The 11,333-nt window shown below is 47.5% G+C and overlaps 1 pseudogene; it reads right to left on the reverse strand.

The window, feature by feature from the left end:
- Positions 1-1,801: 1,801 nt before the first annotated feature.
- LOC128578443 (60S ribosomal protein L21-like) lies at positions 1,802-2,289 on the reverse strand (annotated as a pseudogene).
- Between the last annotated feature and the right edge of the window lie 9,044 nt (positions 2,290-11,333).

The raw sequence follows: 11,333 nt of genomic DNA on the forward strand, positions 1-11,333 counted from the left end.
TACTACAAAACTCTTAGAAGGGATCAAGGAATACAGCAGTGTCTCAGTTTACAAAATCAACATTCATAAATCAGTAGCCTTTATATATACCAACAATAGTGAAGCTGAAAAAACAGTTAAGGACTCTATTCCATTCACAGTAGTGCCAAAGAAGATGAAATATTTTGGAGTTTATCTAACAAAGGACGTGAAAGATCTCTACAAAGAGAACTATGAAACTCTAAGAAAAGAAATAGCTGAAAATGTTGACAAGTGGAAACACATACCATGCTCATGGCTGGGAAGAATCGACACTGTTAAAACGTCCATACTACCCAAAGCAATATACAATTTTAATGCAATCCATATTAAAGCTCTACTGTCATACTTTAAAGATCTCGAAAAAATAATACTTCGTTTTATATGGAATCAGAGAAAGCCTTGAATAGCCAAGACATTACTCAGAAATAAAAGCAAAGTGGGGGGAATCACGCTACCAGACCTCAGACTATACTATAATTCGATAGTGACCAAAACAGCATGGTACTGGCACAAAAACAGAGAAGTAGATGTCTGGAACAGAATAGAGAACCAAGAGATGAATTCAGCTACTTACCGTTATTTGATCTTTGACAAACCAATTAAAAACATTCAGAGGGGAAAAGATTCCCTACTTAACAAATGGCGCTGGGTGAACTGGCTGGCAACCTGCAGAACACTGAAACTGGACCAACACCTTTCGCCATTAACTAAGATAGACTCTCACTGGATTAAAGATGGAAAACTAATGTTTTCAACGTACTCTGAAGTCTTTTAATTATTATTGATGATGTAAGTTTTAAAGAGACATCTACCTCTTCCATAAAGGTCTGACAGGTAGGACTTTTGGAAGTCTGGGCTTTGGGGATGGTACTTTTCAATGTCCCCCATTACCACAATTATTCTTTGCAGTGAGGTTCTTAAGTGTTGTCCTGGCTGGATGTATGTAATTGATTCCTAACATAAACATATTGGAGAACTACTTTTGTATGTATTATCCAAGATCGTTTAAATTTTAACACTGTATATGTTATTAATTTATGTTCTCACCAGTAAAAGTTTCTTGGAGAAGTCATTTTCTATGAAATCAGCCATTTTATTTGTATACACAAGTTCAATATGTGTTTAACAAGCCTAACCCTTAGGGCGATTTTTCGCATGCAAATAGTATAGATACAGTTGTAAACTTGGTCAACATTGAATGTTCTCAGATATATTGGTTAAAGTGTACACATTTCTGCTTGTGTTCTCCACATTGAGACACTGATTTTGCTATTTGTCCTCCTCCAGATTCAGCGAGGGTTTTCACCAAGACTTGGGGCAAGAGCTGGACAGCCAGTCCCTTGACTTTCGGGAGCACTCTGCTGCCTAGGTCTGTGAGTAATTTCTCTGGCATAAGGAATGTGAGTTCTGGAGACCAGACTCTCTCAAGGAGCCAAAGCTTAAATTGCTGCACTTTAGGAGATTTGGGTGATGTTTTTCTTTCTTTCCTTCTTTCTTTCTTTTCGGACACTATTAAAATTTGCTTCTTTAGGAGAAAACACCACCGTTTTAGTGAATGATAAGAAACATCGTGTGTAGTAGGCTATTATTTTTAATATCTATGAGGCCATGAATTCGTAGGGAAATGGTGTCAGTAGCTCAGGGAGGAGCCCTGCCATTGAAAGTGACAAAGCGTTGCATGACTATTGTGCCACGAATTCATGGGGAATAGGATCCAGCTCCTCAAATCACTTGTTACGTGGGGTCTGTTGGTTGTCCTGTGTGCTATATTATATGCGTATTATGCCATGAATTCCTAGGGAATGTGTTTCAGGAGCTCAGGCTCCATTCCGGTGGTTCTCACCAAGTGTGCTTCTCGGGGTGGAGCAGGCTGGCGCTTCAGTTGGACCCAGGTGCCTTTCTCTTTGGCTTCCTTCCTTTTCTGATCGTTTTCCTTCACGTGTTTCAGGAAGCTGTCTCGGCTCTGAGAGTGCTCAATATGCTCAATGCTAACATTAATCCTCTTGGGAAGAATCTCGCCCTTAACTTGTGGGCTAACAAGAATGCCAACAATATGCTGGGTAACACCGTAGAGACTCTTCCAGTTTTGCCATGGTAACATTTGTGCGGGATGCCTTTATGAACAGTACCCATTCCGGGGATGTCTACTATATCACCTTTCTTCTAGATTCACACGAATGGGGGCAAAGGAACAAGTCCACGTTTTGCAAAAGGCCTAGAGAACATGCATTGGGTGCCTCTCCTCTTTCCCTTTGTGTTTGTCATTTTGGAGAATTCCGGGACCATGGCATCTCCGGAGGAAAGGAAGGGGGTGATATTTTGCAGTGTGCTCATTGGTTAACCAGCTAATGTAGTTAAAGATCCGTTGCTCTGTTGGGGCCTCATTCTGTCTTGCCACTTCTCAGACGAGAGAAAGCTCAGAGCTCGGCGGATGCCCACTGTGATCGGTGGATGGGATTCAACCCCCAGTAGAAGGATCCAATGAGGTTGAGGGCCTTATCCCTCAGCTGACATTCTCCGCAAGAGGTGTTTCATCCAATCAGACAGCGAGTTGGCCCGTGACGTGGTTCAACGCAGCGGCTATCAACCGGTCCCCAACGACCGCAAGCTGCCATCTTCTGTTTCCTCCAGGCCCTGGCAGGTGGCTGAGCCTAACTCTGACTTCTCTTCGGAGTCTTGGTGCCCCAGTACCGCTGAGTCCGAGGCTGAGGCCATGGCTGAGCCTTACGCTGACACGTCTTCCCAGACTTCGTGTCCCAGTGAGGATGAGGCCGAGGCCCAGGCCGAGGCGATGGCTGCGCCTTATTCTCACACGTCTTCCCAGACTTCCTGTGGTGTTGCTGACAAGTCCGAGTCTGAGTCCGAGGCCACGGCTGAGACTTACCCTGGCCTGTCTTCCGAGACTTCGTGCCCCGGTGCTGACGAGTCCGAGGACGAGGCCATGGCTGAGCCTTACTCTGGCCTGTCCTCCGAGACTTCGTGCCCCGGGGCTGATGAGTCGGAGGCCGAGACCATGACCGAGCCTTACTCTGGCATGTCTTCTCAGACTTCGTGCACCAGTGCTGACGAGTCCGAGGCAGAGTCATCGTCGACCAAGAAACGGAAACGGCGAAGGTGCCATGGTCGCCATCCCAGCCAGGCACGGGCAAGTTTTGCCACCTACTTCCACCGGGTCCTGAAGCAGGTCCACCAGGGCCTCAGCCTGTCCAAGGGGGCCGTGAAAGTCATGGATTCATTCGTATATGATATGTTTGAGCGAATCGCCCAGGAGGCCGGCTGCCTGGCCCGCTACACCAATCACTCCACCATCACCACCAGGGAGGTCCAGAGTGCCGTGCGCATGCTGCTGCCCCGGGAGCTTGGCAAGTGCACCGAGTCTGAAGCCGCCAAGGCCGTCCTCCAGTACGGTGTCCGCAAGTGAGTCGCCTGAGGACTGCCCGAGCACTGACACCCAAAATTTGTTTACATAGTCACGCAGGGTTTTCCCAAAAGAGCTGTAGCCTGCCAGGCAGGACCAGCTGGAGTTTCTATGGCGGCTGGCAGTTAGAGTCCTCCCGATTTCGTGGGCAGGCGGCATGTGGCATCTTGTAGTTTTGGGGGGCATGTGTCACATAGCATACTGCTGATAGTTCAAGCATCCTTCCTGTAATCTAAACGTTGTCAGCTCTGCTGTGATTTATATCCATTGCACTGTATCTTCCAATGGAAATGACGAATTTCCTGTAGTACAGGTCTTCTGGCAGTTCACATCGATGTAGTAGAAGTTTACAGACATTCATGGCCATGAGAAACATCAGTGTGATGGAGGGGATACCTCTGCAGAGGGAAGGGGCCCTTTATCACGGAGGTGTAGGTGGGGGGTGGGGGGATACAATGATATCTATAAGATTGTGTCTTAAATAAGCTGAGCGGTGGGTATATGAGTGTTGGTTATAATTTTCTCTCTGTATTTTCATTTAGGCAATACGGGGTATAAAGTTTTTCTGAAGTACGTTGAAGAATGAAAAGTGCCTGAAAGTGTGGATTCCAGGTTCCGCTTCGTTTTCCTATTTTAACAAACAGTGAAGAGCTGCTAATTGTTCTCCTGTGTTATTTGTAGCCCGGAACTATAAATAAATAAATAAATGACACTGAAGGTTGGGTTGTATGACGTACGTTGATGTCTTCACTGAGTTTTATTGTGTTGGAGGCAGTGGGTTATTTCCCCTCTTCTGGGCAGTTATGAGGGGGCACATGTTCACCCTCTGAAATGGATCTCTCCATGCCTGGGAGGTAAGCACCATTCATATGGCCAATTGACAAAGAAAAAAACCTGTAGGCTCGAGAGTTAAGTCAGTGATCATGTCAGGCCTCACACAGTTGAGGGAGTGGGTGAGTCAGTAGTGGAACTCAGCTGTGTCTGGTGCTGCCACAGCCCAGCTTTTTCCCTGTTGCTTCCTTGAACGGAGCAAGGTGGAAGGACCTGTGAGTGGAAGCAGGTACTGTGTTTGCTTGCTGATGTTGAGGCAGGCCACGTGAGAGAGGGAGAGAGCCTGGATGTCCCCTGCTTGTTCCCAGAGGCATCTCAAATCCCAATCCCTGGCAGCCAGGGCATAGGTAGAGCTGGAAACCTAGGAGCACGGTCAGGGAAGGGCTTTGCCCTCTGGTCTGGGTGGGGCCCTTATGGCGAACTATGAGAGATCTATGGTGACCAAACAGAGAGCTCATGGATCCCGGGAGCCATTGGCAGAGGAGGCCTCACTCCATTTGCACCAGGGGAAGCCTCCCTCAGCAGAGTCCCATGTCCCCACAGCGCTCAGGTCCAGGATCAGAGGTTTGGGAACTGTGTTTTGAGCTGGGGTTCCCAGCCCTCTAGGCTGCTGGTGAGGTCATAGCCATGGCCACAAGCTAGTCTGAAGCCACATGGGTCTCCTGAAGTAGGTGGCAAATGCCCTCTGCTCTCCTCACCGTTTCCATTCGTGCAAGAGCATAGCGGTGCTTGTCTCTGAGCCTCAATGCAGACCCCATACCTGATAGTCTGGCCTACTTCTCTCCTAAGGATCTATTAGATTGCGATGCACAGCCTGGACTCCAAGGGGATCAAAAGACTTCTAGGTCAATCACCCTCTTCGAAGAAGCCTCGCCTGATCCATGCTTATCCTAGAGTTCACTTCCTGAAAGCCCACGAGCTGGGTCTTCCACCTACAAATTTTGGGGTCCTAGAGCTGCCGTGCAACTAATTCCATTGGACAATCACCCTGGGGGTTGGCTTGACCGATCAACTCTCCCTTTTCTCCCTGCCCTGGAGTGACTATGCCCCTCGAACCAAGCTCAGGGACCTACCCTTCATTATTACAGTTGTTTCTCCAGCTTGCCTCCCACCAACAACTTAAAGTAAGGGCACCGTCACTCCCATTCTGGTCTATACTTCTCTCCTTCCTCCCATGCACCCATTCACAGGCATTCATTAGAATCTTAATCTAGCCCAAGTTTGAGAGTCACACCTGGATTTGTTTCCTGGAAAGGCCACTTACTAGTTATGTGAGCTTGGGTAGTAGCTGGCCCAAACTTCTTGGCATTACTCAGAGAAGTAAGCCTGTGGATCCTGGAACAAAAATATAGGGAGAGAGGCTGAGGAATACATGTATGTTCATAGGATACGCATCAGAGGGCCTCGCACAGAGTGCTATATTGTGCTCAGTAAGAAGTGGTTATGCTGGCATTTATTGTAGTGATGGATACTGGAGGTTGAGGAAAGAAGAGATGTGGGCCCCAAGCTGTGTGACGTTACGATTCATTGGAGAACTAGCACAGGCATACTCCCACCTGAGTATCAGTAGACCTCCTTGGGCTTTGAAAAGTAGGCAGAAGCAGAGGTAGGGAACATGGAACAGGCCTATACGAGAGACGGCACCTGGCATGCATCACCTGTTGTCTTGTCCAGACCTAATCACTAACCTTGTTTAGGGGTGTTATTTATAGTGCGGCATTTTACAGTTGGAAACCCTGAGACCCAGAAAGCAGTGACTGTGGGCTGGGCTGGTCAGCACATTTCCATCGGCGAGGTGAGATTTGAACCAAGACTCGAGAGGTGAATGGAATTGACATTGGGGGTGTGGCAGGGAGGGAGCCATGGAAAGTGGGGTTTCATGTGAGTGAAGGGGCATAGCTTGCCACAAAGTCCCGAGTCCACAATGGCCACCCGAAGCCAGAGAGACCACGCGGCACTTTCCAGTTGTTCCCTAGCAACTTCCCATCACGACTCAGAGCAGCAGCATCTCTGCAAGTTCCCTAACATGCTGCTCAGGAGGGAAAAGTCCTCCTTCCTTATCTCCCTGTCAGCACGAAGCACGCAGATTGGACCCAGGTAGCCAGGAGAACATGGTCACAGTGCTGTCTGACACTGAGTCTCACTCCCACCCACTGCAATTGCCTGAGGGCCTGAATCTCAGGACTGGGAATAAGAACAGGCACCTTTCATTGATTGCCGAATACGCATCTGGCAATTAGTCTTCAGTAGCCGCCTGAATCCCCACAGTAACCTTGTACACCCTTATTCTACAGAGGAGGAAACTGAGGCTCAGAGACGTCAAGCCACTTGGCCAAGCCAGTCCAGCTAGGAAAGGCACAGCTAGGGCTTGAAGCTAGGTCTCATCTGGCTCCAAAGCTTGTTCCCTGAAGGACTCTTGCTGTAGAGTCTAGTCCCACCAGCTTACCGCAGGCAGAAGACCCACAGCCAAGCAAGACCATGTGTCTCCAGAACGCAAAGACACCAGAATGTGAAAGACAAGTAATTGTGAAATGAAAAAGGTGATATGAACGGGTGAACATGATTTCCCCACCAACCTTGTTGCTCCGAAAATACCCAAGCCCAAGAGATGATTTTATTCTTTCCCTAGGCCTTTTATTGCCTTGAAGGGTGACCACGAGTTCCAGTTTCCCTACCATCCTAGCACAATTATGCATAACGCTTCGTCTTCCACTCTCAAAAGACTTTACATTCCTGAGACAAGAAATCAGGTGGTCATCTACCTGTGAAGAGTCAAAGAAACCTCACACACCAGGTCTTTTTTGCAACCCAGAGTCATGGTGCTGGCCCGTGATCTGCAGTTCCCACAAGTGAAAGTAGGGTCCGGTCTTTGGGGAGGACTGGCCAGCCTCTTCTTGAGGACAGAACGAGGAGTATAGAAACTAGGAAGGAGATTTTGAAGTGACTCAGAACTGGAATGATGACAGAATAGGGTTAGAAGAATGCCAGGATTTCAGAGCTTGCCCTACTTGGAGGTGGGCAGGGTTGGCACAGCGTGCCCTCTCAGCACAGCTGTGCCTCACATATGAGGCATGCAGAGAAAAAAACAGATGGAGGAAAGACTCGTGAAGGGGTCAAGGCCACTCCTCTGCTCCCTGGTTTGCCCCATAGCACAGCTCAGGTTCTTGCCGCAGAGGAAACCCAGCTAACAAACCCGAGGCCCAGGCTGCTCCTGCGAAGCTGAAGCCCCCAGGGCACAGGGAGCCTTGGAGACTTTTGAAGGAAGCAAGTGGCCAAGGGTGCAGAAGTGAAGAGGAACCCGACCTCTAAGTAGTTGGTGACTGTTCACAGTGAGGAATTTCACTCAGATGATGCACAGGAAAGGGCATGAAAATGTTCAGGAGTGCCATCGGGAGGAAAGTATTTCCATCCAAGAATGCCTATATGATTCAGTATTGGAAAATCCATAAATACGACTTATATGAATAAACCAAGCTATTCAACAAAAAGTGAATCTGAAAAATCCCTACAATAGCATGTTGTAAATGTTTGATCTCTATTGTGTTTCCTCAAATGCCTAGGATCCGAAACTGATACTGTGAACACAGGGCCTCAAACCAAATCCCAATGTTATGTCTGATGATCAAATTCGAGTGTCATTCCTAAGCAAATAATGAAGTTGATGGGAAAGTTTTCTATCAGTGGTAGGATTCGAATGTCTTGATGACTATTAGGCACTGGACTTTTAAGAAGCCTTATCCATCGAAAAAGGAACTAAATATTTTCAATTGATCTGTCAACACTGCAAACGTGTAACCATGTGCAACGGTTTGGTCTCAGGAGAACTTCTATGTTTCTAAATATGAACAGGAACCCACAGAGCTTTTATGTCAGTTGTATATGCCAATGTTTACCTTAAACATTCTTACAACACAACTTTTAGTGAGTTCATTTTAATACCATAAAAATGCATTACATAAAGGTAACATAGAAATTAAAATGTTTCTTTTTCTATTTTTCTTTTTTTTAAGACAGTCCCACTATGTTGCCCTCGGTTGAGTGCAATGATGTCACTGCTCATAGCAGTGACCTCAAACTCCTGGGCTCAAGCGATTGTTGCTGCCTCCCAAGCAGCTGGGACCACAGGTGCCCACCTCAACACCCAGCTATTTTCTTTTTGTTGTTGTAATTGTCATTGTTGTTTTGGCAGGCCCAAGCTTGATTTGAACCCGCCAGCTCCTGTGTATGTGGCTGACGCCCTAGCTGCTGAGCTATGAGCGCTGAGCCATAAAACTGCAAATTTGTGATCAAAATATTATTTTCTGAAACAGCAGAGTGGCGACTGGTATTGTTTTTGATATGTGAAAAACCTAAACACTTGGCCTAGCAGGTGTTCTAGCTGGATTATTTATTTCTTTAATTAGCAACAAGGTCTCAGACTGGAGTACAGTGGCATCGTAGCTCACTGCAACCTCAGACTCCTGGGCTTAAAAGAACCTCCTGCCTCAGCCTGCCAATCAGCTGAGAGTACAGGAGCCCATCATCAGGCGTGACTATTTTTTTCTTTCTGTTTTTTTTTTTTTTTTTTTTTTTTTGTATCTGGCTCCTGGATGGTATCTGTTCAAATACCACGAACTTCTGGGAATTTGCATCACACTCTCAGGAAAGAGTGAGATTCAAAAGGAGAAAGACCATTACAATGAAAATATCCCCACAAAGGATGGCCAGTGAAAGTGACCATTTGGGAAAGAGATGAAATGCAACACAATTATGCAAAGTCCAGCACTTTTGCTGAGAGTAAGTTGCATTACAAGAATGTCAGAGATGACGATCTTTACTTCTCAGAAAGAATGCTTCAAACATCAGTAGGGAGGGAGGCCACCGGCTACCTGCCCCCAAATCCAGCAGCTGCCTCTTGGTGACCTACAGCTGTTTGGGGGAAACTGTGGGTGGCTCTGTAAAGAGGCTTTAGAGTTCCGTGCTCGGGCGGTCCTGAGGCGACGCACTTGTAGGTGGGGTACCGGAGGAGGGCCTCGGTGTCCTGGGACATGGTGTATTTTCCGATGTTCCCAGGCAGCATCAGGCTCCCTATGGTTTGAATGTCCCTGGTGGTGATGGTCGAGCTCTTGGTGTGGCGGGCCAGCTGTCCAGCCTCCTGGGCCATTTGGTAAAAAATGTCAAGGATGAAGGAATCATTGACTCTCTTGCCCTCCAGGGACAGGCTGAGGTCCTGGTAGTGCCACTTCATGACTCTGGGGAAGTCGATGTTGAAACTCTTCCCTCTCCAGCTGGAGTGTCGACTGCAGCACCTTGGCTGTTTCTGTGTCATCAAGAACTCGGCCTCTTGCGGCTCCTTAGTTCTGGGTCAGGCGACCTGGTTAGAGGACATGTCAGAGCAAAAGTCAGACAGGGAGGAGCAGCTTACGGGCACTGGGGAGAACGTAAGGTGGCGACTTTGGGCCACTGGGGACAGTTTTGTACTCACTGTGTTGTCCCATGCCATGGGACAGCTTGCCATATGATTGGATGGCACCACGAGGGGAACCTGTCATCGAGACTCGTGGCCTTTAACATGATCGAATCATCCCCTTGGTCAAAGCACCACATCGACCAATCACAGTGGCTCCTACTGTCCTGTGCACTTCCTGTAGCTTGATTCTGACCAAGGTAAAAAGATGGCTCCCGGGGAAAAGGATCACCTGACCCCAGGAGCTGATTGATGCTACACTATGAGCATTCGAAACGCCCTTTCTGAAATTTAAGCCAAAACATTTTAAATAGGACTCATAAAGACTGACCACTGTGACCCAATTCCATTACACCAGAGGAATTCTTATGGTAACCTTTTGGGTCATACTGTTCCTACCCTGTACCCACATCCCCCCCCCATTATTCTGACGCAAGCCATACTGGAGAAGTAAGAGTCTCTGACACACAGCAGAGTGCTCCTAGATATAAATGGACCCGGCTGTCTACCTGCCTCAGTACTCGGTCTCAAGAGAACAAGAAAAAGGCCCTGGCTGTTCAGCTGCTGTCTCCAAGTTTGTTCATATTCTTCAGTGAATGGGAATAAAGGGAAGTGACAAATCCACAGGCTCCACAGAAACGACACCAATAGACACTGTTTTAAAAATAATAAAACCAGTGAGGAAAGCACACAATAAAACTTCCTAACAACCCTATCTAAAACTAGGGATGCGCAGATCCTACTTGTAATTTCAGTAATTGAACCCTTCTGATATTTTGACTCAATAGGCAGAGCACATGTCCACACATTCTTTGGTTTAATATCTGTAAGTCGCTACCAATAAAACATCCACTCTTCCCCCCTCCCCAAAATAAACACAGAAACGTGTCCTGGTGACACCCAGAGAGGAGACTGGGAGGGGAAAAGTTCAGGCCATGTTTCTGGATAGGGACCCCCTGGCATGACAAAGATGGCTTCTGCCCCCATGGGGAGTTAGAGACCCCTTTATCTGGGGCCATAGGTGGTGGAGAATTTCCACAGCTTGCCCAGAGGGATTTGGTAGGGTAGGGACCTTGGGTATGAAATTCTTTACAGTTTGGGGTTGAGTAGGTCTTTTGAGGAAGAAGAGGAGAGAGGAGTGTCCCTGTGAGGCCACATTAGGCCCCCAGGCATTTCAGACTCTTGTTAAGTGGTGATGGTGACAATGGTCGGTCTTCTGAAATTGCTTCTGCCTGAATAGTGTCACGGTCGTACTTAGCAGGATAAGTCAGGTGTGGGTAGGACTGTGTACATTTGGGTGTCATTGGGAGAACGTTTGAGAGTGGTAGAAATTGGGTTGCAATTGTGGTTGACACTTTCCCCCCGTGTCTTGAATAAATGAGGGCAGTTATCGGATGACACAAGGGACAGTTGTGAATTACAGGAGGATTGCAGAGAGGGGGCCCAAGAGAGGAAAGATCCAGCATCCCCAGAGGCTATCAAAGCAGGATCCCTTATTTTGAGATCGAAGCTGGGTAGCTAGTTCCCAGAGCCAGGTGATACCCTCTCAGACCAGACCAGACTTGCTGTTGAGAAACCGCAGGTGTCCTATAAACAGGTAAAAAACTCCTCTTCCCC

Source organism: Nycticebus coucang, chromosome X, assembly GCF_027406575.1.
Source record: "Nycticebus coucang isolate mNycCou1 chromosome X, mNycCou1.pri, whole genome shotgun sequence".
In the NCBI taxonomy this organism is placed as follows: Eukaryota; Metazoa; Chordata; class Mammalia; order Primates; family Lorisidae; genus Nycticebus; species Nycticebus coucang.